We start from the raw sequence: 27800 nt of genomic DNA on the forward strand, positions 1-27800 counted from the left end.
TCGCTAGCATGTATAGAAAAAAAGTTACTCACCGATATCCAAGAAACAAACAAACGGACTTCGACTTCGTGTTTCCAGCAATATCGGAACAAAGACGGCCGTTTCCGGCGTAATTTGACGCGCTAAATGCGATAAAACAAGTCTTAGGTCGCTAGCATGTATAGAATAAAAATTACTCGACGATATCCAAGGAACAAACAAACGGACTTTGACTTCGTGTTTCGAGCAATATCAAATCAACGACGGCCATTTCCGGCGTATTCCAACGCGCTGAACGCGATAAAACAAGTTTCAGGTCGCTAGCATGTATAGAAAAAAAGTTTCCAACCGATATCTGAAAAACGAACAAACGGACTTCGACTTCGTGTTTCGAGCAATATCAAAACAAAGACGGCCGCTTCCGGCGTAATTTGACGCGCTGAATGCGATAAAACAAGTTTTAGGTCGCTAGCATGTATAGAAAAAAAGTTACTTACCGATATCCAAGAAACAAACAAACGGACTTTGACTTCGTGTTTCGAGCAATATCGAAACAAAGACGGCCGTTTTCGGCGTAATTTGACGCGCTGAATGCGATAAAACAAGTCTTAGGTCGCTAGCATGTATAGAATAAAAATTACTCGACGATATCCAAGGAACAAACAAACGGACTTCGACTTCGTGTTTCGAGCAATATCAAATCAACGACGGCCATTTCCGGCGTATTCCAACGCGCTGAACGCGATAAAACAAGTTTCAGGTCGCTAGCATGTATAGAAAAAAAGTTACCAACCGATATCTGAAAAACGAACAAACGGACTTCGACTTCGTGTTTCGAGCAATATCAAAACAAAGACGGCCGCTTCCGGCGTGATTTGACGCGCTGAATGCGATAAAACAAGTTTTAGGTCGCTAGCATGTATAGAAAAAAAGTTACTAACCGATATCTGAAAAACAAACAAACGGACTTCGACTTCGTGTTCCGAGCAATATCAAAACAAAGACGGCCGCTTCCGGCGTAATTTGACGCGCTGAGCGCGAGAAAACAAGTTTTAGGTCGCTAGCATGTATAGAAGAAAAGTTACTCACCGATATCCAAGAAACAAACAAACGGACTTTGACTCCGTGTTTCGAGCAATATTGAATCAACGACGGTCATTTTCGGCGTATTCCAACGCGCTGAACGCGATAAAACAAGTTTTAGGTCGCTAGCATGTATAGAAAAAAAGTTACCAACCGATATCTGAAAAACGAACAAACGGACTTCGACTTCGTGTTTCGAGCAATATCAAAACAAAGACGGCCGCTTCCGGCGTAATTTGACGCGCTGAATGCGATAAAACAAGTTTTAGGTCGCTAGCATGTATAGAAAAAAAGTTACCAACCGATATCTGAAAAACAAACAAACGGACTTCGACTTCGGGTTTCGAGCAATATCAAAACAAAGACGGCCGTTTGCGGCGTATTCCAACGCGCTGAACGCGATAAAACAAGTTTTAGGTCGCTAGCATGTATAGAAAAAAAGTTACCAACCGATATCTGAAAAACGATCAAACGGACTTCGACTTCGTGTTTCGAGCAATATCAAAACAAAGACAGCCGTTTCCGACGTAATTTGACGCGCTGAATGCGATAAAACAAGTTTTAGGTCGCTAGCATGTATAGAAAAAAAGTTACTCACCGATATCCAAGGAACAAACAAACGGACTTCGACTTCGTGTTTCGAGCAATATCAAATCAACGACGGCCATTTCCGGCGTATTCCAACGCGCTGAACGCGATAAAACAAGTTTCAGGTCGCTAGCATGTATAGAAAAAAAGTTACCAACCGATATCTGAAAAACGAACAAACGGACTTCGACTTCGTGTTTCGAGCAATATCAAAACAAAGACGGCCGCTTCCGGCGTAATTTGACGCGCTGAATGCGATAAAACAAGTTTTAGGTCGCTAGCATGTATAGAAAAAAAGTTACCAACCGATATCTGAAAAACAAACAAACGGACTTCGACTTCGGGTTTCGAGCAATATCAAAACAAAGACGGCCGTTTGCGGCGTATTCCAACGCGCTGAACGCGATAAAACAAGTTTTAGGTCGCTAGCATGTATAGAAAAAAAGTTACCAACCGATATCTGAAAAACGATCAAACGGACTTCGACTTCGTGTTTCGAGCAATATCGAAACAAAGACAGCCGTTTCCGACGTAATTTGACGCGCTGAATGCGATAAAACAAGTTTTAGGTCGCTAGCATGTATAGAAAAAAAGTTACTCACCGATATCCAAGAAACAAACAAACGGACTTCGACTTCGTGTTTCGAGCAATATCGAATTAACGACGGTCATTTTCGGCGTATTCCAACGCGCTGAACGCGATAAAACAAGTTTTAGGTCGCTAGCATGTATAGAAAAAAAGTTACCAACCGATATCTGAAAAACGAACAAACGGACTTTGACTTCGGGTTTCGAGCAATATCAAAACAAAGACGGCCGTTTGCGGCGTTTTTCAACGCGCTGAACGCGATAAAACAAGTTTTAGGTCGCTAGCATGTATAGAAAAAAAGTTACCAACCGATATCTGGAAAACGATCAAACGGACTTCGACTTCGTGTTTCGAGCAATATCGAAACAAAGACGGCCGTTTCCGGCGTAATTTGACGCGCTGAATGCGATAAAACAAGTTTTAGGTCGCTAGCATGTATAGAAAAAAAGTTACTCACCGATATCCAAGAAACAAACAAACGGACTTTGACTTCGTGTTTCGAGCAATATCGAAACAAAGACGGCCGTTTCCGGTGTAATTTGACGCGCTGAATGCGATAAAACAAGTCTTAGGTCGCTAGCATGTATAGAATAAAAATTACTCGACGATATCCAAGGAACAAACAAACGGACTTCGACTTCGTGTTTCGAGCAATATCAAATCAACGACGGCCATTTCCGGCGTATTCCAACGCGCTGAACGCGATAAAACAAGTTTCAGGTCGCTAGCATGTATAGAAAAAAAGTTACCAACCGATATCTGAAAAACGAACAAACGGACTTCGACTTCGTGTTTCGAGCAATATCAAAACAAAGACGGCCGCTTCCGGCGTAATTTGACGCGCTGAATGCGATAAAACAAGTTTTAGGTCGCTAGCATGTATAGAAAAAAAGTTACTAACCGATATCTGAAAAACAAACAAACGGACTTCGACTTCGTGTTCCGAGCAATATCAAAACAAAGACGGCCGCTTCCGGCGTAATTTGACGCGCTGAGCGCGAGAAAAGAAGTTTTAGGTCGCTAGCATGTATAGAAGAAAAGTTACTCACCGATATCCAAGAAACAAACAAACGGACTTTGACTCCGTGTTTCGAGCAATATTGAATCAACGACGGTCATTTTCGGCGTATTCCAAAGCGCTGAACGCGATAAAACAAGTTTTAGGTCGCTAGCATGTATAGAAAAAAAGTTACCAACCGATATCTGAAAAACGAACAAACGGACTTCGACTTCGGGTTTCGAGCAATATCAAAACAAAGACGGCCGTTTGCGGCGTATTCCAACGCGCTGAACGCGATAAAACAAGTTTTAGGTCGCTAGCATGTATAGAAAAAAAGTTACTCGACGATATCCAAGGAACAAACAAACGGACTTCGACTTCGTGTTTCGAGCAATATCAAATCAACGACGGCCATTTTCGGCGTATTCCAACGCGCTGAACGCGATAAAACAAGTTTTAGGTCGCTAGCATGTATAGAAAAAAAGTTACTCACCGATATCCTAGAAACAAACAAACTGACTTTGACTTCGTGTTTCGAGCAATATCGAAACAAAGACGGCCGTTTCCGGCGTAATTTGACGCGCTGAATGCGATAAAACAAGTCTTAGGTCGCTAGCATGTATAGAATAAAAGTTACTCGACGATATCCAAGGAACAAACAAACGGACTTCGACTTCGTGTTTCGAGCAATATCAAATCAACGACGGCCATTTCCGGCGTATTCCAACGCGCTGAACGCGATAAAACAAGTTTCAGGTCGCTAGCATGTATAGAAAAAAAGTTACCAACCGATATCTGAAAAACGAACAAACGGACTTCGACTTCGTGTTTCGAGCAATATCAAAACAAAGACGGCCGCTTCCGGCGTAATTTGACGCGCTGAATGCGATAAAACAAGTTTTAGGTCGCTAGCATGTATAGAAAAAAAGTTACCAACCGATATCTGAAAAACAAACAAACGGACTTCGACTTCGGGTTTCGAGCAATATCAAAACAACGACGGCCGTTTGCGGCGTATTTCAACGCGCTGAACGCGATAAAACAAGTTTTAGGTCGCTAGCATGTATAGAAAAAAAGTTACCAACCGATATCTGAAAAACGATCAAACGGACTTCGACTTCGTGTTTCGAGCAATATCAAAACAAAGACAGCCGTTTCCGACGTAATTTGACGCGCTGAATGCGATAAAACAAGTTTTAGGTCGCTAGCATGTATAGAAAAAAAGTTACTCACCGATATCCAAGAAACAAACAAACGGACTTCGACTTCGTGTTTCGAGCAATATCGAATTAACGACGGTCATTTTCGGCGTATTCCAACGCGCTGAACGCGATAAAACAAGTTTTAGGTCGCTAGCATGTATAGAAAAAAAGTTACCAACCGATATCTGAAAAACGAACAAACGGACTTTGACTTCGGGTTTCGAGCAATATCAAAACAAAGACGGCCGTTTGCGGCGTTTTTCAACGCGCTGAACGCGATAAAACAAGTTTTAGGTCGCTAGCATGTATAGAAAAAAAGTTACCAACCGATATCTGGAAAACGATCAAACGGACTTCGACTTCGTGTTTCGAGCAACATCGAAACAAAGACGGCCGTTTCCGGCGTAATTTGACGCGCTGAATGCGATAAAACAAGTTTTAGGTCGCTAGCATGTATAGAAAAAAAGTTACTCACCGATATCCAAGAAACAAACAAACGGACTTTGACTTCGTGTTTCGAGCAATATCGAAACAAAGACGGCCGTTTCCGGCGTAATTTGACGCGCTGAATGCGATAAAACAAGTCTTAGGTCGCTAGCATGTATAGAATGAAAATTACTCGACGATATCCAAGGAACAAACAAACGGACTTCGACTTCGTGTTTCGAGCAATATCAAATCAACGACGGCCATTTCCGGCGTATTCCAACGCGCTGAACGCGATAAAACAAGTTTCAGGTCGCTAGCATGTATAGAAAAAAAGTTACCAACCAATATCTGAAAAACGAACAAACGGACTTCGACTTTGTGTTCCGAGCAATATCAAAACAAAGACGGCCGCTTCCGGCGTAATTTGACGCGCTGAATGCGATAAAACAAGTTTTAGGTCGCTAGCATGTATAGAAAAAAAGTTACTAACCGATATCTGAAAAACAAACAAACGGACTTCGACTTCGTGTTCCGAGCAATATCAAAACAAAGACGGCCGCTTCCGGCGTAATTTGACGCGCTGAGCGCGAGAAAACAAGTTTTAGGTCGCTAGCATGTATAGAAGAAAAGTTACTTACCGATATCCAAGAAACAAACAAACGGACTTTGACTCCGTGTTTCGAGCAATATTGAATCAACGACGGTCATTTTCGGCGTATTCCAACGCGCTGAACGCGATAAAACAAGTTTTAGGTCGCTAGCATGTATAGAAAAAAAGTTACCAACCGATATCTGAAAAACGAACAAACGGACTTCGACTTCGGGTTTCAAGCAATATCAAAACAAAGACGGCCGTTTGCGGCGTATTCCAACGCGCTGAACGCGATAAAACAAGTTTTAGGTCGCTAGCATGTATAGAAAAAAAGTTACTCGACGATATCCAAGGAACAAACAAACGGACTTCGACTTCGTGTTTCGAGCAATATCAAATCAACGACGGCCATTTTCGGCGTATTCCAACGCGCTGAACGCGATAAAACAAGTTTTAGGTCGCTAGCATGTATAGAAAAAAAGTTACTCACCGATATCCTAGAAACAAACAAACTGACTTTGACTTCGTGTTTCGAGCAATATCGAAACAAAGACGGCCGTTTCCGGCGTAATTTGACGCGCTGAATGCGATAAAACAAGTCTTAGGTCGCTAGCATGTATAGAATAAAAGTTACTCGACGATATCCAAGGAACAAACAAACGGACTTCGACTTCGTGTTTCGAGCAATATCAAATCAACGACGGCCATTTCCGGCGTATTCCAACGCGCTGAACGCGATAAAACAAGTTTCAGGTCGCTAGCATGTATAGAAAAAAAGTTACCAACCGATATCTGAAAAACGAACAAACGGACTTCGACTTCGTGTTTCGAGCAATATCAAAACAAAGACGGCCGTTTCCGGCGTAATTTGACGCGCTGAATGCGATAAAACAAGTCTTAGGTCGCTAGCATGTATAGAATAAAAATTACTCGACGATATCCAAGGAACAAACAAACGGACTTCGACTTTGTGTTTCGAGCAATATCAAATCAACGACGGCCATTTCCGGCGTATTCCAACGCGCTGAACGCGATAAAACAAGTTTCAGGTCGCTAGCATGTATAGAAAAAAAGTTACCAACCGATATCTGAAAAACGAACAAACGGACTTCGACTTCGTGTTTCGAGCAATATCAAAACAAAGACGGCCGCTTCCGGCGTAATTTGACGCGCTGAATGCGATAAAACAAGTTTTAGGTCGCTAGCATGTATAGAAAAAAAGTTACTAACCGATATCTGAAAAACAAACAAACGGACTTCGACTTCGTGTTCCGAGCAATATCAAAACAAAGACGGCCGCTTCCGGCGTAATTTGACGCGCTGAGCGCGAGAAAACAAGTTTTAGGTCGCTAGCATGTATAGAAGAAAAGTTACTTACCGATATCCAAGAAACAAACAAACGGACTTTGACTCCGTGTTTCGAGCAATATCGAATCAACGACGGTCATTTTCGGCGTATTCCAACGCGCTGAACGCGATAAAACAAGTTTTAGGTCGCTAGCATGTATAGAAAAAAAGTTACCAACCGATATCTGAAAAACGAACAAACGGACTTCGACTCCGGGTTTCAAGCAATATCAAAACAAAGACGGCCGTTTGCGGCGTATTCCAACGCGCTGAACGCGATAAAACAAGTTTTAGGTCGCTAGCATGTATAGAAAAAAAGTTACTCGACGATATCCAAGGAACAAACAAACGGACTTCGACTTCGTGTTTCGAGCAATATCAAATCAACGACGGCCATTTTCGGCGTATTCCAACGCGCTGAACGCGATAAAACAAGTTTTAGGTCGCTAGCATGTATAGAAAAAAAGTTACTCACCGATATCCTAGAAACAAACAAACTGACTTTGACTTCGTGTTTCGAGCAATATCGAAACAAAGACGGCCGTTTCCGGCGTAATTTGACGCGCTGAATGCGATAAAACAAGTCTTAGGTCGCTAGCATGTATAGAATAAAAGTTACTCGACGATATCCAAGGAACAAACAAACGGACTTCGACTTCGTGTTTCGAGCAATATCAAATCAACGACGGCCATTTCCGGCGTATTCCAACGCGCTGAACGCGATAAAACAAGTTTCAGGTCGCTAGCATGTATAGAAAAAAAGTTACCAACCGATATCTGAAAAACGAACAAACGGACTTCGACTTCGTGTTTCGAGCAATATCAAAACAAAGACGGCCGCTTCCGGCGTAATTTGACGCGCTGAATGCGATAAAACAAGTTTTAGGTCGCTAGCATGTATAGAAAAAAAGTTACCAACCGATATCTGAAAAACAAACAAACGGACTTCGACTTCGGGTTTCGAGCAATATCAAAACAAAGACGGCCGTTTGCGGCGTATTCCAACGCGCTGAACGCGATAAAACAAGTTTTAGGTCGCTAGCATGTATAGAAAAAAAGTTACCAACCGATATCTGAAAAACGATCAAACGGACTTCGACTTCGTGTTTCGAGCAATATCGAAACAAAGACAGCCGTTTCCGACGTAATTTGACGCGCTGAATGCGATAAAACAAGTTTTAGGTCGCTAGCATGTATAGAAAAAAAGTTACTCACCGATATCCAAGAAACAAACAAACGGACTTCGACTTCGTGTTTCGAGCAATATCGAATTAACGACGGTCATTTTCGGCGTATTCCAACGCGCTGAACGCGATAAAACAAGTTTTAGGTCGCTAGCATGTATAGAAAAAAAGTTACCAACCGATATCTGAAAAACGAACAAACGGACTTTGACTTCGGGTTTCGAGCAATATCAAAACAAAGACGGCCGTTTGCGGCGTTTTTCAACGCGCTGAACGCGATGGAACAAGTTTTAGGTCGCTAGCATGTATAGAAAAAAAGTTACCAACCGATATCTGGAAAACGATCAAACGGACTTCGACTTCGTGTTTCGAGCAATATCAAAACAAAGACGGCCGTTTCCGGCGTAATTTGACGCGCTGAATGCGATAAAACAAGTCTTAGGTCGCTAGCATGTATAGAAAAAAAGTTACTCACCGATATCCAAGAAACAAACAAACGGACTTTGACTCCGTGTTTTGAGCAATATTGAATTAACGACGGTCATTTTCGGCGTATTCCAACGCGCTGAACGCGATAAAACAAGTTTTAGGTCGCTAGCATGTATAGAAAAAAAGTTACTCACCGATATCCAAGAAACAAACAAACGGACTTCGACTTCGTGTTTCGAGCAATATCGAATTAACGACGGTCATTTTCGGCGTATTCCAACGCGCTGAACGCGATAAAACAAGTTTTAGGTCGCTAGCATGTATAGAAAAAAAGTTACCAACCGATATCTGAAAAACGAACAAACGGACTTTGACTTCGGGTTTCGAGCAATATCAAAACAAAGACGGCCGTTTGCGGCGTTTTTCAACGCGCTGAACGCGATAGAACAAGTTTTAGGTCGCTAGCATGTATAGAAAAAAAGTTACCAACCGATATCTGGAAAACGATCAAACGGACTTCGACTTCGTGTTTCGAGCAATATCGAAACAAAGACGGCCGTTTCCGGCGTAATTTGACGCGCTGAATGCGATAAAACAAGTCTTAGGTCGCTAGCATGTATAGAAAAAAAGTTACTCACCGATATCCAAGAAACAAACAAACGGACTTTGACTCCGTGTTTTGAGCAATATTGAATTAACGACGGTCATTTTCGGCGTATTCCAACGCGCTGAACGCGATAAAACAAGTTTTAGGTCGCTAGCATGTATAGAAAAAAAGTTACCAACCGATATCTGAAAAACGAACAAACGGACTTCGACTTCGGGTTTCGAGCAATATCAAAACGAAGACGGCCGTTTGCGGCGTATTTCAACGCGCTGAACGCGATAAAACAAGTTCTAGGTCGCTAGCATGTATAGAAAAAAAGTTACCAACCGATATCTGAAAAACGATCAAACGGACTTCAAATTCGTGTTTCGAGCAATATCGAAACAAAGACAGCCGTTTCCGACGTAATTTGACGCGCTGAATGCGATAAAACAAGTTTTAGGTCGCTAGCATGTATAGAAAAAAAGTTACCCACCGATATCCAAGAAACAAACAAACGGACTTCGACTTCGTGTTTCGAGCAATATCGAATTAACGACGGTCATTTTCGGCGTATTTCAACGCGCTGAACGCGATAAAACAAGTTTTAGGTCGATAGCATGTATAGAAAAAAAGTTACCAACCGATATCTGAGAAACGAACAAACGGACTTTGACTTCGGGTTTCGAGCAATATCAAAACAAAGACGGCCGTTTGCGGCGTTTTCCAACGCGCTGAACGCGATAAAACAAGTTTTAGGTCGCTAGCATGTATAGAAAAAAAGTTACCAACCGATATCTGAAAAACGAACAAACGGACTTTGACTTCGGGTTTCGAGCAATATCAAAACAAAGACGGCCGTTTGCGGCGTTTTCCAACGCCCTGAACGCGATAAAACAAGTTTTAGGTCGCTAGCATGTATAGAAAAAAAGTTACCAACCGATATCTGGAAAACGATCAAACGGACTTTGACTTCGTGTTTCGAGCAATATCGAAACAAAGACGGCCGTTTCCGGCGTAATTTGACGCGCTGAATGCGATAAAACAAGTTTTAGGTCGCTAGCATGTATAGAAAAAAAGTTACTCACCGATATCTGAAAAACGAACAAACGGACTTCGACTTCGTGTTTCGAGCAATATCAAAACAAAGACGGCCGCTTGCGGCGTAATTTGACGCGCTGCATGCGATAAAACAAGTTTTAGGTCGCTAGCATGTATAGAAAAAAAGTTACCAACCGATATCTGAAAAACAAACAAACGGACTTCGACTTAGTGTTTCGAGCAATATCAAAACAAAGACGGCCGCTTCCGGCGTAATTTGACGCGCTGAGCGCGAGAAAACAAGTTTTAGGTCGCTAACATGTATAGAAAAAAAGTTACTCACCGATATCCAAGAAACAAACAAACGGACTTTGACTCCGTGTTTCGAGCAATATTGAATTAACGACGGTCATTTTCGGCGTATTCCAACGCGCTGAACGCGATAAAACAAGTTTTAGGTCGCTAGCATGTATAGAAAAAAAGTTACCAACCGATATCTGAAAAACGAACAAACGGACTTCGACTTCGGGTTTCGAGCAATATCAAAACAAAGACGGCCGTTTGCGGCGTATTCCAACGCGCTGAACGCGATAAAACAAGTTTTAGGTCGCTAGCATGTATAGAAAAAAAGTTACCAACCGATATCTGAAAAACGATCAAACGGACTTCGACTTCGTGTTTCGAGCAATATCGAAACAAAGACAGCCGTTTCCGACGTAATTTGACGCGCTGAATGCGATAAAACAAGTTTTAGGTCGCTAGCATGTATAGAAAAAAAGTTACTCACCGATATCCAAGAAACAAACAAACGGACTTTGACTTCGTGTTTCGAGCAATATCGAAACAAAGACGGCCGTTTCCGGCGTAATTTGACGCGCTGAATGCGATAAAACAAGTCTTAGGTCGCTAGCATGTATAGAATAAAAGTTACTCGACGATATCCAAGGAACAAACAAACGGACTTCGACTTCGTGTTTCGAGCAATATCAAATCAACGACGGCCATTTCCGGCGTATTCCAACGCGCTGAACGCGATAAAACAAGTTTCAGGTCGCTAGCATGTATAGAAAAAAAGTTACCAACCGATATCTGAAAAACGAACAAACGGACTTCGACTTCGTGTTTCGTGCAATATCAAAACAAAGACGGCCGCTTCCGGCGTAATTTGACGCGCTGAATGCGATAAAACAAGTTTTAGGTCGCTAGCATGTATAGAAAAAAAGTTACCAACCGATATCTGAAAAACAAACAAACGGACTTCGACTTCGTGTTCCGAGCAATATCAAAACAAAGACGGCCGCTTCCGGCGTAATTTGACGCGCTGAGCGCGAGAAAACAAGTTTTAGGTCGCTAGCATGTATAGAAAAAAAGTTACTCACCGATATCCAAGAAACAAACAAACGGACTTTGACTCCGTGTTTCGAGCAATATTGAATTAACGACGGTCATTTTCGGCGTATTCCAACGCGCTGAACGCGATAAAACAAGTTTCAGGTCGCTAGCATGTATAGAAAAAAAGTTACCAACCGATATCTGAAAAACGACCAAACGGACTTCGACTTCGTGTTTCGAGCAATATCAAAACAAAGACGGCCGCTTCCGGCGTAATTTGACGCGCTGAATGCGACAAAACAAGTTTTAGGTCGCTAGCATGTATAGAAAAAAAGTTACCAACCGATATCTGAAAAACAAACAAACGGACTTTGACTTCGTGTTTCGAGCAATATCAAAACAAAGACGGCCGCTTCCGGCGTAATTTGACGCGCTGAGCGCGAGAAAACAAGTTTTAGGTCGCTAGCATGTATAGAAAAAAAGTTACTCACCGATATCCAAGAAACAAACAAACGGACTTTGACTCCGTGTTTCGAGCAATATTAAATTAACGACGGTCATTTTCGGCGTATTCCAACGCGCTGAACGCGATAAAACAAGTTTTAGGTCGCTAGCATGTATAGAAAAAAAGTTACCAACCGATATCTGAAAAACGAACAAACGGACTTCGACTTCGGGTTTCGAGCAATATCAAAACAAAGACGGCCGTTTGCGGCGTATTCCAACGCGCTGAACGCGATAAAACAAGTTTTAGGTCGCTAGCATGTATAGAAAAAAAGTTACCAACCGATATCTGAAAAACGATCAAACGGACTTCGACTTCGTGTTTCGAGCAATATCGAAACAAAGACAGCCGTTTCCGACGTAATTTGACGCGCTGAATGCGATAAAACAAGTTTTAGGTCGCTAGCATGTATAGAAAAAAAGTTACTCACCGATATCCAAGAAACAAACAAACGGACTTCGACTTCGTGTTTCGAGCAATATCGAATTAACGACGGTCATTTTCGGCGTATTCCAACGCGCTGAACGCGATAAAACAAGTTTTAGGTCGCTAGCATGTATAGAAAAAAAGTTACCAACCGATATCTGAAAAACGAACAAACGGACTTTGACTTCGGGTTTCGAGCAATATCAAAACAAAGACGGCCGTTTGCGGCGTTTTCCAACGCGCTGAACGCGATAAAACAAGTTTTAGGTCGCTAGCATGTATAGAAAAAAAGTTACCAACCGATATCTGGAAAACGATCAAACGGACTTCGACTTCGGGTTTCGAGCAATATCAAAACAAAGACGGCCGTTTGCGGCGTATTCCAACGCGCTGAACGCGATAAAACAAGTTTTAGGTCGCTAGCATGTATAGAAAAAAAGTTACCAACCGATATCTAAAAAACGAACAAACGGACTTCGACTTCGGGTTTCGAGCAATATCAAAACAAAGACGGCCGTTTGCGGCGTATTCCAACGCGCTGAACGCGATAAAACAAGTTTTAGGTCGCTAGCATGTATAGAAAAAAAGTTACCAACCGATATCTGGAAAACGATCAAACGGACTTCGACTTCGTGTTTCGAGCAATATCGAAACAAAGACAGCCGTTTCCGACGTAATTTGACGCGCTGAATGCGATAAAACAAGTTTTAGGTCGCTAGCATGTATAGAAAAAAAGTTACCAACCGATATCTGAAAAACGAACAAACGGACTTTGACTTCGGGTTTCGAGCAATATCAAAACAAAGACGGCCGTTTGCGGCGTTTTCCAACGCGCTGAACGCGATAAAACAAGTTTTAGGTCGCTAGCATGTATAGAAAAAAAGTTACCAACCGATATCTGGAAAACGATCAAACGGACTTTGACTTCGTGTTTCGAGCAATATCGAAACAAAGACGGCCGTTTCCGGCGTAATTTGACGCGCTGAATGCGATAAAACAAGTTTTAGGTCGCTAGCATGTATAGAAAAAAAGTTACTCACCGATATCCAAGAAACAAACAAACGGACTTTGACTTCGTGTTTCGAGCAATATCAAAACAAAGACGGCCGTTTCCGGCGTAATTTGACGCGCTGAATGCGATAAAACAAGTTTTAGGTCGCTAGCATGTATAGAAAAAAAGTTACTCACCGATATCCAAGAAACAAACAAACGGACTTTGACTCCGTGTTTCGAGCAATATTGAATTAACGACGGTCATTTTCGGCGTATTCCAACGCGCTGAACGCGATAAAACAAGTTTTAGGTCGCTAGCATGTATAGAAAAAAAGTTACCAACCGATATCTGAAAAACGAACAAACGGACTTCGACTTCGTGTTTCGAGCAATATCAAAACAAAGACGGCCGCTTCCGGCGTAATTTGACGCGCTGAGCGCGAGAAAACAAGTTTTAGGTCGCTAGCATGTATAGAAAAAAAGTTACTCACCGATATCCAAGAAACAAACAAACGGACTTTGACTCCGTGTTTCGAGCAATATTGAATTAACGACGGTCATTTTCGGCGTATTCCAACGCGCTGAACGCGATAAAACAAGTTTTAGGTCGCTAGCATGTATAGAAAAAAAGTTACCAACCGATATCTGAAAAACGAACAAACGGACTTCGACTTCGGGTTTCGAGCAATATCAAAACAAAGACGGCCGTTTGCGGCGTATTCCAACGCGCTGAACGCGATAAAACAAGTTTTAGGTCGCTAGCATGTATAGAAAAAAAGTTACCAACCGATATCTGAAAAACGATCAAACGGACTTCGACTTCGTTTTTCGAGCAATATCGAAACAAAGACAGCCGTTTCCGACGTAATTTGACGCGCTGAATGCGATAAAACAAGTTTTAGGTCGCTAGCACGTATAGAAAAAAAGTTACTCACCGATATCCAAGAAACAAACAAACGGACTTCGACTTCGTGTTTCGAGCAATATCGAATTAACGACGGTCATTTTCGGCGTATTCCAACGCGCTGAACGCGATAAAACAAGTCTTAGGTCGCTAGCATGTATAGAATAAAAGTTACTCGACGATATCCAAGGAACAAACAAACGGACTTCGACTTCGTGTTTCGAGCAATATCAAATCAACGACGGCCATTTCCGGCGTATTCCAACGCGCTGAACGCGATAAAACAAGTTTCAGGTCGCTAGCATGTATAGAAAAAAAGTTACCAACCGATATCTGAAAAACGAACAAACGGACTTCGACTTCGTGTTTCGAGCAATATCAAAACAAAGACGGCCGCTTCTGGCGTAATTTGACGCGCTGAATGCGATAAAACAAGTTTTAGGTCGCTAGCATGTATAGAAAAAAAGTTACCAACCGATATCTGAAAAACGAACAAACGGACTTCGACTTCGGGTTTCGAGCAATATCAAAACAAAGACGGCCGTTTGCGGCGTCTTCCAACGCGCTGAACGCGATAAAACAAGTTTTAGGTCGCTAGCATGTATAGAAAAAAAGTTACCAACCGATATCTGAGAAACGAACAAACGGACTTCGACTTCGGGTTTCGAGCAATATCAAAACAAAGACGGCCGTTTGCGGCGTCTTCCAACGCGCTGAACGCGATGAATCAAGTTTTAGGTCGCTAGCATGTATAGAAGAAAAGTTACTCACCGATATCCAAGAAACAAACAAACGGACTTCGACTCCGTGTTTCCAGCAATATCGAAACAAAGACGGCCGTTTCCGGCGTAATTTGACGCGCTGAATGCGAGAAAACAAGTTTTAGGTCGCTAGCATGTATAGAAAAAAAGTTACTCACCGATATCCAAGAAACAAACAAACGGACTTCGACTTCGTGTTTTGAGCAATATCGAATCAACGACGGCCATTTCCGGCGTATTCCAACGCGCTGAACGCGATAAAACAAGTTTTAGGTCGCTAGCATGTATAGAAAAAAAGTTACCAACCGATATCTGAAAAACGAACAAACGGACTTCGACTTCGGGTTTCGAGCAATATCAAAACAAAGACGGCCGTTTGCGGCGTATTCCAACGCGATGAACGCGATGAAACAAGTTTTAGGTCGCTAGCATGTATAGAAAAAAAGTTACCAACCGACGTCTGAAAAACGAACAAACGGACTTCGACTTCGGGTTTTGAGCAATATCATAACAAAGACGGCCGCTTCCGGCGTAATTTGTCGCGCTGAGCGCAAAAAAACAAGTTTTAGGTCGCTAGCATGTATAGAAAAAAAGTTACTCACCGATATCCAAGAAACAAACAAACGGACTTTGACTTCGTGTTTCGAGCAATATCAAAACAAAGACGGCCGCTTCCGGCGTAATTTGACGCGCTGAGCGCGAGAAAACAAGTTTTAGGTCGCTGGCATGTATAGAAAAAAAGTTACTCACCGATATCCAAGAAACAAACAAACGGACTTTGACTCCGTGTTTCGAGCAATATTGAATTAACGACGGTCATTTTCGGCGTATTCCAACGCGCTGAACGCGATAAAACAAGTTTTAGGTCGCTAGCATGTATAGAAAAAAAGTTACCAACCGATATCTGAAAAACAAACAAACGGACTTCGACTTCGTGTTTCGAGCAATATCGAAACAAAGACGGCCGCTTCCGGCGTAATTTGACGCGCTGAGCGCGAGAAAACAAGTTTTAGGTCGCTAGCATGTATAGAAAAAAAGTTACTCACCGATATCAAAGAAACGAACAAACGGACTTTGACTCCGTGTTTCGAGCAATATTGAATTAACGACGGTCATTTTCGGCGTATTCCAACGCGCTGAACGCGATAAAACAAGTTTTAGGTCGCTAGCATGTATAGAAAAAAAGTTACCAACCGATATCTGAAAAACGAACAAACGGACTTCGACTTCGGGTTTCGAGCAATATCAAAACAAAGACGGCCGTTTGCGGCGTATTCCAACGCGCTGAACGCGATAAAACAAGTTTTAGGTCGCTAGCATGTATAGAAAAAAAGTTACCAACCGATATCTGAAAAACGATCAAACGGACTTCGACTTCGTGTTTCGAGCAATATCGAAACAAAGACAGCCGTTTCCGACGTAATTTGACGCGCTGAATGCGATAAAACAAGTTTTAGGTCGCTAGCACGTATAGAAAAAAAGTTACTCACCGATATCCAAGAAACAAACAAACGGACTTCGACTTCGTGTTTCGAGCAATATCGAATTAACGACGGTCATTTTCGGCGTATTCCAACGCGCTGAACGCGATAAAACAAGTCTTAGGTCGCTAGCATGTATAGAATAAAAGTTACTCGACGATATCCAAGGAACAAACAAACGGACTTCGACTTCGTGTTTCGAGCAATATCAAATCAACGACGGCCATTTCCGGCGTATTCCAACGCGCTGAACGCGATAAAACAAGTTTCAGGTCGCTAGCATGTATAGAAAAAAAGTTACCAACCGATATCTGAAAAACGAACAAACGGACTTCGACTTCGTGTTTCGAGCAATATCAAAACAAAGACGGCCGCTTCTGGCGTAATTTGACGCGCTGAATGCGATAAAACAAGTTTTAGGTCGCTAGCATGTATAGAAAAAAAGTTACCAACCGATATCTGAAAAACGAACAAACGGACTTCGACTTCGGGTTTCGAGCAATATCAAAACAAAGACGGCCGTTTGCGGCGTCTTCCAACGCGCTGAACGCGATAAAACAAGTTTTAGGTCGCTAGCATGTATAGAAAAAAAGTTACCAACCGATATCTGAAAAACGAACAAACGGACTTCGACTTCGGGTTTCGAGCAATATCAAAACAAAGACGGCCGTTTGCGGCGTCTTCCAACGCGCTGAACGCGATGAATCAAGTTTTAGGTCGCTAGCATGTATAGAAGAAAAGTTACTCACCGATATCCAAGAAACAAACAAACGGACTTCGACTCCGTGTTTCCAGCAATATCGAAACAAAGACGGCCGTTTCCGGCGTAATTTGACGCGCTGAATGCGAGAAAACAAGTTTTAGGTCGCTAGCATGTATAGAAAAAAAGTTACTCACCGATATCCAAGAAACAAACAAACGGACTTCGACTTCGTGTTTTGAGCAATATCGAATCAACGACGGCCATTTTCGGCGTATTCCAACGCGCTGAACGCGATAAAACAAGTTTTAGGTCGCTAGCATGTATAGAAAAAAAGTTACCAACCGATATCTGAAAAACGAACAAACGGACTTCGACTTCGGGTTTCGAGCAATATCAAAACAAAGACGGCCGTTTGCGGCGTATTCCAACGCGATGAACGCGATGAAACAAGTTTTAGGTCGCTAGCATGTATAGAAAAAAAGTTACCGACCGACGTCTGAAAAACGAACAAACGGACTTCGACTTCGGGTTTTGAGCAATATCATAACAAAGACGGCCGCTTCCGGCGTAATTTGTCGCGCTGAGCGCGAAAAAACAAGTTTTAGGTCGCTAGCATGTATAGAAAAAAAGTTACTCACCGATATCCAAGAAACAAACAAACGGACTTTGACTTCGTGTTTCGAGCAATATCGAAACAAAGACGGCCGTTTCCGGCGTAATTTGACGCGCTGAATGCGATAAAACAAGTCTTAGGTCGCTAGCATGTATAAAATAAAAGTTACTCGACGATATCCAAGGAACAAACAAACGGACTTCGACTTCGTGTTTCGAGCAATATCAAATCAACGACGGCCATTTCCGGCGTATTCCAACGCGCTGAACGCGATAAAACAAGTTTCAGGTCGCTAGCATGTATAGAAAAAAAGTTACCAACCGATATCTGAAAAACGAACAAACGGACTTCGACTTCGTGTTTCGAGCAATATCAAAACAAAGACGGCCGCTTCCGGCGTAATTTGACGCGCTGAATGCGATAAAACAAGTTTTAGGTCGCTAGCATGTATAGAAAAAAAGTTACCAACCGATATCTGAAAAACGAACAAACGGACTTCGACTTCGGGTTTCGAGCAATATCAAAACAAAGACGGCCGTTTGCGGCGTCTTTCAACGCGCTGAACGCGATAAAACAAGTTTTAGGTCGCTAGCATGTATAGAAAAAAAGTTACCAACCGATATCTGAAAAACGAACAAACGGACTTCGACTTCAGGTTTCGAGCAATATCAAAACAAAGACGGCCGTTTGCGGCGTCTTCCAACGCGCTGAACGCGATGAATCAAGTTTTAGGTCGCTAGCATGTATAGAAGAAAAGTTACTCACCGATATCCAAGAAACAAACAAACGGACTTCGACTCCGTGTTTCCAGCAATTTCGAAACAAAGACGGCCGTTTCCGGCGTAATTTGACGCGCTGAATGCGAGAAAACAAGTTTTAGGTCGCTAGCATGTATAGAAAAAAAGTTACTCACCGATATCCAAGAAACAAACAAACGGACTTCGACTTCGTGTTTTGAGCAATATCGAATCAACGACGGCCATTTTCGGCGTATTCCAACGCGCTGAACGCGATAAAACAAGTTTTAGGTCGCTAGCATGTATAGAAAAAAAGTTACCAACCGATATCTGAAAAACGAACAAACGGACTTCGACTTCGGGTTTCGAGCAATATCAAAACAAAGACGGCCGTTTGCGGCGTATTCCAACGCGATGAACGCGATAAAACAAGTTTTAGGTCGCTAGCATGTATAGAAAAAAAGTTACCAACCGACGTCTGAAAAACGAACAAACGGACTTCGACTTCGGGTTTTGAGCAATATCATAACAAAGACGGCCGCTTCCGGCGTAATTTGTCGCGCTGAGCGCGAAAAAACAAGTTTTAGGTCGCTAGCATGTATAGAAAAAAAGTTACTCACCGATATCCAAGAAACAAACAAACGGACTTTGACTTCGTGTTTCGAGCAATATCGAAACAAAGACGGCCGTTTCCGGCGTAATTTGACGCGCTGAATGCGATAAAACAAGTCTTAGGTCGCTAGCATGTATAGAATAAAAGTTACTCGACGATATCCAAGGAACAAACAAACGGACTTCGACTTCGTGTTTCGAGCAATATCAAATCAACGACGGCCATTTCCGGCGTATTCCAACGCGCTGAACGCGATAAAACAAGTTTCAGGTCGCTTGCATGTATAGAAAAAAAGTAACCAACCGATATCTGAAAAACGAACAAACGGACTTCGACTTCGTGTTTCGAGCAATATCAAAACAAAGACGGCCGCTTTCGGCGTAATTTGACGCGCTGAATGCGATAAAACAAGTTTCAGGTCGCTAGCATGTATAGAAAAAAAGTAACCAACCGATATCTGAAAAAAGAACAAACGGACTTCGACTTCGTGTTTCGAGCAATATCAAAACAAAGACGGCCGCTTCCGGCGAAATTTGACGCGCTGAATGCGATAAAACAAGTTTTAGGTCGCTAGCATGTATAGAAAAAAAGTTACCAACCGATATCTGAAAAACAAACAAACGGACTTCGACTTCGTGTTTCGAGCAATATCAAAACAAAGACGGCCGCTTCCGGCGTAATTTGACGCGCTGAGCGCGAGAAAACAAGTTTTAGGTCGCTAGCATGTATAGAAAAAAAGTTACTCACCGATATCCAAGAAACAAACGAACGGACTTTGACTCCGTGTTTCGAGCAATATTGAATTAACGACGGTCATTTTCGGCGTATTCCAACGCGCTGAACGCGATAAAACAAGTTTTAGGTCGCTAGCATGTATAGAAAAAAAGTTACCAACCGATATCTGAAAAACGAACAAACGGACTTCGACTTCGGGTTTCGAGCAATATCAAAACAAAGACGGCCGTTTGCGGCGTATTCCAACGCGCTGAACGCGATAAAACAAGTTTTAGGTCGCTAGCATGTATAGAAAAAAAGTTACCAACCGATATCTGAAAAACGATCAAACGGACTTCGACTTCGTGTTTCGAGCAATATCGAAACAAAGACAGCCGTTTCCGACGTAATTTGACGCGCTGAATGCGATAAAACAAGTTTTAGGTCGCTAGCATGTATAGAAAAAAAGTTACTCACCGATATCCAAGAAACAAACAAACGGACTTCGACTTCGTGTTTCGAGCAATATCGAATTAACGACGGTCATTTTCGGCGTATTCCAACGCGCTGAACGCGATAAAACAAGTTTTAGGTCGCTAGCATGTATAGAAAAAAAGTTACCAACCGATATCTGAAAAACAAACAAACGGACTTCGACTTCGTGTTTCGAGCAATATCAAAACAAAGACGGCCGCTTCCGGCGTAATTTGACGCGCTGAGCGCGAGAAAACAAGTTTTAGGTCGCTAGCATGTATAGAAAAAAAGTTACTCACCGATATCCAAGAAACAAACAAACGGACTTTGACTCCGTGTTTCGAGCAATATTGAATTAACGACGGTCATTTTCGGCGTATTCCAACGCGCTGAACGCGATAAAACAAGTTTTAGGTCGCTAGCATGTATAGAAAAAAAGTTACTAACCGATATCTGAAAAACGAACAAACGGACTTCGACTTCGGGTTTCGAGCAATATCAAAACAAAGACGGCCGTTTGCGGCGTATTCCAACGCGCTGAACGCGATAAAACAAGTTTTAGGTCGCTAGCATGTATAGAAAAAAAGTTACCAACCGATATCTGAAAAACGATCAAACGGACTTCGACTTCGTGTTTCGAGCAATATCGAAACAAAGACAGCCGTTTCCGACGTAATTTGACGCGCTGAATGCGATAAAACAAGTTTTAGGTCGCTAGCATGTATAGAAAAAAAGTTACTCACCGATATCCAAGAAACAAACAAACGGACTTCGACTTCGTGTTTCGAGCAATATCGAATTAACGACGGTCATTTTCGGCGTATTCCAACGCGCTGAACGCGATAAAACAAGTTTTAGGTCGCTAGCATGTATAGAAAAAAAGTTACCAACCGATATCTGAAAAACGAACAAACGGACTTTGACTTCGGGTTTCGAGCAATATCAAAACAAAGACGGCCGTTTGCGGCGTTTTCCAACGCGCTGAACGCGATAAAACAAGTTTTAGGTCGCTAGCATGTATAGAAAAAAAGTTACCAACCGATATCTGGAAAACGATCAAACGGACTTTGACTTCGTGTTTCGAGCAATATCGAAACAAAGACGGCCGTTTCCGGCGTAATTTGACGCGCTGAATGCGATAAAACAAGTTTTAGGTCGCTAGCATGTATAGAAAAAAAGTTACTCACCGATATCCAAGAAACAAACAAACGGACTTTGACTTCGTGTTTCGAGCAATATCGAAACAAAGACGGCCGTTTCCGGCGTAATTTGACGCGCCGAATGCGATAAAACAAGTCTTAGGTCGCTAGCATGTATAGAATAAAAGTTACTCGACGATATCCAAGGAACAAACAAACGGACTTCGACTTCGTGTTTCGAGCAATATCAAATCAACGACGGCCATTTCCGGCGTATTCCAACGCGCTGAACGCGATGAAACAAGTTTCAGGTCGCTAGCATGTATAGAAAAAAAGTTACCAACCGATATCTGAAAAACGAACAAACGGACTTCGACTTCGTGTTTCGAGCAATATCAAAACAAAGACGGCCGCTTCCGGCGTAATTTGACGCGCTGAATGCGATAAAACAAGTTTTAGGTCGCTAGCATGTATAGAAAAAAAGTTACCAACCGATATCTGAAAAACGAACAAACGGACTTCGACTTCGGGTTTCGAGCAATATCAAAACAAAGACGGCCGTTTGCGGCGTCTTTCAACGCGCTGAACGCGATAAAACAAGTTTCAGGTCGCTAGCATGTATAGAAAAAAAGTTACCAACCGATATCTGAAAAACGAACAAACGGACTTCGACTTCGGGTTTCGAGCAATATCAAAACAAAGACGGCCGTTTGCGGCGTCTTCCAACGCGCTGAACGCGATGAATCAAGTTTTAGGTCGCTAGCATGTATAGAAGAAAAGTTACTCACCGATATCCAAGAAACAAACAAACGGACTTCGACTCCGTGTTTCCAGCAATATCGAAACAAAGACGGCCGTTTCCGGCGTAATTTGACGCGCTGAATGCGAGAAAACAAGTTTTAGGTCGCTAGCATGTATAGAAAAAAAGTTACCAACCGATATCTGAAAAACAAACAAACGGACTTCGACTTCGTGTTTCGAGCAATATCAAAACAAAGACGGCCGCTTCCGGCGTAATTTGACGCGCTGAGCGCGAGAAAACAAGTTTTAGGTCGCTAGCATGTATAGAAAAAAAGTTACTCACCGATATCCAAGAAACAAACAAACGGACTTTGACTCCGTGTTTCGAGCAATATTGAATTAACGACGGTCATTTTCGGCGTATTCCAACGCGCTGAACGCGATAAAACAAGTTTTAGGTCGCTAGCATGTATAGAAAAAAAGTTACTAACCGATATCTGAAAAACGAACAAACGGACTTCGACTTCGGGTTTCGAGCAATATCAAAACAAAGACGGCCGTTTGCGGCGTATTCCAACGCGCTGAACGCGATAAAACAAGTTTTAGGTCGCTAGCATGTATAGAAAAAAAGTTACCAACCGATATCTGAAAAACGATCAAACGGACTTCGACTTCGTGTTTCGAGCAATATCGAAACAAAGACAGCCGTTTCCGACGTAATTTGACGCGCTGAATGCGATAAAACAAGTTTTAGGTCGCTAGCATGTATAGAAAAAAAGTTACTCACCGATATCCAAGAAACAAACAAACGGACTTCGACTTCGTGTTTCGAGCAATATCGAATTAACGACGGTCATTTTCGGCGTATTCCAACGCGCTGAACGCGATAAAACAAGTTTTAGGTCGCTAGCATGTATAGAAAAAAAGTTACCAACCGATATCTGAAAAACGAACAAACGGACTTTGACTTCGGGTTTCGAGCAATATCAAAACAAAGACGGCCGTTTGCGGCGTTTTCCAACGCGCTGAACGCGATAAAACAAGTTTTAGGTCGCTAGCATGTATAGAAAAAAAGTTACCAACCGATATCTGGAAAACGATCAAACGGACTTTGACTTCGTGTTTCGAGCAATATCGAAACAAAGACGGCCGTTTCCGGCGTAATTTGACGCGCTGAATGCGATAAAACAAGTTTTAGGTCGCTAGCATGTATAGAAAAAAAGTTACTCACCGATATCCAAGAAACAAACAAACGGACTTTGACTTCGTGTTTCGAGCAATATCGAAACAAAGACGGCCGTTTCCGGCGTAATTTGACGCGCCGAATGCGATAAAACAAGTCTTAGGTCGCTAGCATGTATAGAATAAAAGTTACTCGACGATATCCAAGGAACAAACAAACGGACTTCGACTTCGTGTTTCGAGCAATATCAAATCAACGACGGCCATTTCCGGCGTATTCCAACGCGCTGAACGCGATGAAACAAGTTTCAGGTCGCTAGCATGTATAGAAAAAAAGTTACCAACCGATATCTGAAAAACGAACAAACGGACTTCGACTTCGTGTTTCGAGCAATATCAAAACAAAGACGGCCGCTTCCGGCGTAATTTGACGCGCTGAATGCGATAAAACAAGTTTTAGGTCGCTAGCATGTATAGAAAAAAAGTTACCAACCGATATCTGAAAAACGAACAAACGGACTTCGACTTCGGGTTTCGAGCAATATCAAAACAAAGACGGCCGTTTGCGGCGTCTTTCAACGCGCTGAACGCGATAAAACAAGTTTCAGGTCGCTAGCATGTATAGAAAAAAAGTTACCAACCGATATCTGAAAAACGAACAAACGGACTTCGACTTCGGGTTTCGAGCAATATCAAAACAAAGACGGCCGTTTGCGGCGTCTTCCAACGCGCTGAACGCGATGAATCAAGTTTTAGGTCGCTAGCATGTATAGAAGAAAAGTTACTCACCGATATCCAAGAAACAAACAAACGGACTTCGACTCCGTGTTTCCAGCAATATCGAAACAAAGACGGCCGTTTCCGGCGTAATTTGACGCGCTGAATGCGAGAAAACAAGTTTTAGGTCGCTAGCATGTATAGAAAAAAAGTTACTCACCGATATCCAAGAAACAAACAAACGGACTTCGACTTCGTGTTTTGAGCAATATCGAATCAACGACGGCCATTTTCGGCGTATTCCAACGCGCTGAACGCGATAAAACAAGTTTTAGGTCGCTAGCATGTATAGAAAAAAAGTTACCAACCGATATCTGAAAAACGAACAAACGGACTTCGACTTCGGGTTTCGAGCAATATCAAAACAAAGACGGCCGTTTGCGGCGTATTCCAACGCGATGAACGCGATAAAACAAGTTTTAGGTCGCTAGCATGTATAGAAAAAAAGTTACCAACCGACGTCTGAAAAACGAACAAACGGACTTCGACTTCGGGTTTTGAGCAATATCATAACAAAGACGGCCGCTTCCGGCGTAATTTGTCGCGCTGAGCGCGAAAAAACAAGTTTTAGGTCGCTAGCATGTATAGAAAAAAAGTTACTCACCGATATCCAAGAAACAAACAAACGGACTTTGACTTCGTGTTTCGAGCAATATCGAAACAAAGACGGCCGTTTCCGGCGTAATTTGACGCGCTGAATGCGATAAAACAAGTCTTAGGTCGCTAGCATGTATAGAATAAAAGTTACTCGACGATATCCAAGGAACAAACAAACGGACTTCGACTTCGTGTTTCGAGCAATATCAAATCAACGACGGCCATTTCCGGCGTATTCCAACGCGCTGAACGCGATAAAACAAGTTTCAGGTCGCTTGCATGTATAGAAAAAAAGTAACCAACCGATATCTGAAAAACGAACAAACGGACTTCGACTTCGTGTTTCGAGCAATATCAAAACAAAGACGGCCGCTTTCGGCGTAATTTGACGCGCTGAATGCGATAAAACAAGTTTCAGGTCGCTAGCATGTATAGAAAAAAAGTAACCAACCGATATCTGAAGAAAGAACAAACGGACTTCGACTTCGTGTTTCGAGCAATATCAAAACAAAGACGGCCGCTTCCGGCGTAATTTGACGCGCTGAATGCGATAAAACAAGTTTTAGGTCGCTAGCATGTATAGAAAAAAAGTTACCAACCGATATCTGAAAAACAAACAAACGGACTTCGACTTCGTGTTTCGAGCAATATCAAAACAAAGACGGCCGCTTCCGGCGTAATTTGACGCGCTGAGCGCGAGAAAACAAGTTTTAGGTCGCTAGCATGTATAGAAAAAAAGTTACTCACCGATATCCAAGAAACAAACAAACGGACTTTGACTCCGTGTTTCGAGCAATATTGAATTAACGACGGTCATTTTCGGCGTATTCCAACGCGCTGAACGCGATAAAACAAGTTTTAGGTCGCTAGCATGTATAGAAAAAAAGTTACCAACCGATATCTGAAAAACGAACAAACGGACTTCGACTTCGGGTTTCGAGCAATATCAAAACAAAGACGGCCGTTTGCGGCGTATTCCAACGCGCTGAACGCGATAAAACAAGTTTTAGGTCGCTAGCATGTATAGAAAAAAAGTTACCAACCGATATCTGAAAAACGATCAAACGGACTTCGACTTCGTGTTTCGAGCAATATCGAAACAAAGACAGCCGTTTCCGACGTAATTTGACGCGCTGAATGCGATAGAACAAGTTTTAGGTCGCTAGCATGTATAGAAAAAAAGTTACTCACCGATATCCAAGAAACAAACAAACGGACTTTGACTCCGTGTTTCGAGCAATATTGAATCAACGACGGTCATTTTCGGCGTATTCCAACGCGCTGAACGCGATAAAACAAGTTTTAGGTCGCTAGCATGTATAGAAAAAAAGTTACCAACCGATATCTGAAAAACGAACAAACGGACTTCGACTTCGGGTTTCGAGCAATATCAAAACAAAGACGGCCGTTTGCGGCGTATTCCAACGCGCTGAACGCGATAAAACAAGTTTTAGGTCGCTAGCATGTATAGAAAAAAAGTTACCAACCGATATCTGAAAAACAATCAAACGGACTTCGACTTCGTGTTTCGAGCAATATCGAAACAAAGACAGCCGTTTCCGACGTAATTTGACGCGCTGAATGCGATAAAACAAGTTTTAGGTCGCTAGCATGTATAGAAAAAAAGTTACTCACCGATATCCAAGAAACAAACAAACGGACTTCGACTTCGTGTTTCGAGCAATATCGAATTAACGACGGTCATTTTCGGCGTATTCCAACGCGCTGAACGCGATAAAACAAGTCTTAGGTCGCTAGCATGTATAGAATAAAAGTTACTCGACGATATCCAAGGAACAAACAAACGGACTTCGACTTCGTGTTTCGAGCAATATCAAATCAACGACGGCCATTTCCGGCGTATTCCAACGCGCTGAACGCGATAAAACAAGTTTCAGGTCGCTAGCATGTATAGAAAAAAAGTTACCAACCGATATCTGAAAAACGAACAAACGGACTTCGACTTCGTGTTTCGAGCAATATCAAAACAAAGACGGCCGCTTCTGGCGTAATTTGACGCGCTGAATGCGATAAAACAAGTTTTAGGTCGCTAGCATGTATAGAAAAAAAGTTACCAACCGATATCTGAAAAACGAACAAACGGACTTCGACTTCGGGTTTCGAGCAATATCAAAACAAAGACGGCCGTTTGCGGCGTCTTCCAACGCGCTGAACGCGATAAAACAAGTTTTAGGTCGCTAGCATGTATAGAAAAAAAGTTACCAACCGATATCTGAAAAACGAACAAACGGACTTCGACTTCGGGTTTCGAGCAATATCAAAACAAAGACGGCCGTTTGCGGCGTCTTCCAACGCGCTGAACGCGATGAATCAAGTTTTAGGTCGCTAGCATGTATAGAAAAAAAGTTACCAACCGACGTCTGAAAAACGAACAAACGGACTTCGACTTCGGGTTTTGAGCAATATCATAACAAAGACGGCCGCTTCCGGCGTAATTTGTCGCGCTGAGCGCGAAAAAACAAGTTTTAGGTCGCTAGCATGTATAGAAAAAAAGTTACTCACCGATATCCAAGAAACAAACAAACGGACTTTGACTTCGTGTTTCGAGCAATATCGAAACAAAGACGGCCGTTTCCGGCGTAATTTGACGCGCTGAATGCGATAAAACAAGTCTTAGGTCGCTAGCATGTATAGAATAAGAGTGACTCGACGATATCCAAGGAACAAACAAACGGACTTCGACTTCGTGTTTCGAGCAATATCAAATCAACGACGGCCATTTCCGGCGTATTCCAACGCGCTGAACGCGATAAAACAAGTTTCAGGTCGCTAGCATGTATAGAAAAAAAGTTACCAACCGATATCTGAAAAACGAACAAACGGACTTCGACTTCGTGTTTCGAGCAATATCAAAACAAAGACGGCCGCTTCCGGCGTAATTTGACGCGCTGAATGCGATAAAACAAGTTTTAGGTCGCTAGCATGTATAGAAAAAAAGTTACCAACCGATATCTGAAAAACGAACAAACGGACTTCGACTTCGGGTTTCGAGCAATATCAAAACAAAGACGGCCGTTTGCGGCGTCTTTCAACGCGCT

Source organism: Diprion similis, chromosome 13 (assembly GCF_021155765.1).
Source record: "Diprion similis isolate iyDipSimi1 chromosome 13, iyDipSimi1.1, whole genome shotgun sequence".
NCBI lineage: Eukaryota > Metazoa > Arthropoda > Insecta > Hymenoptera > Diprionidae > Diprion > Diprion similis.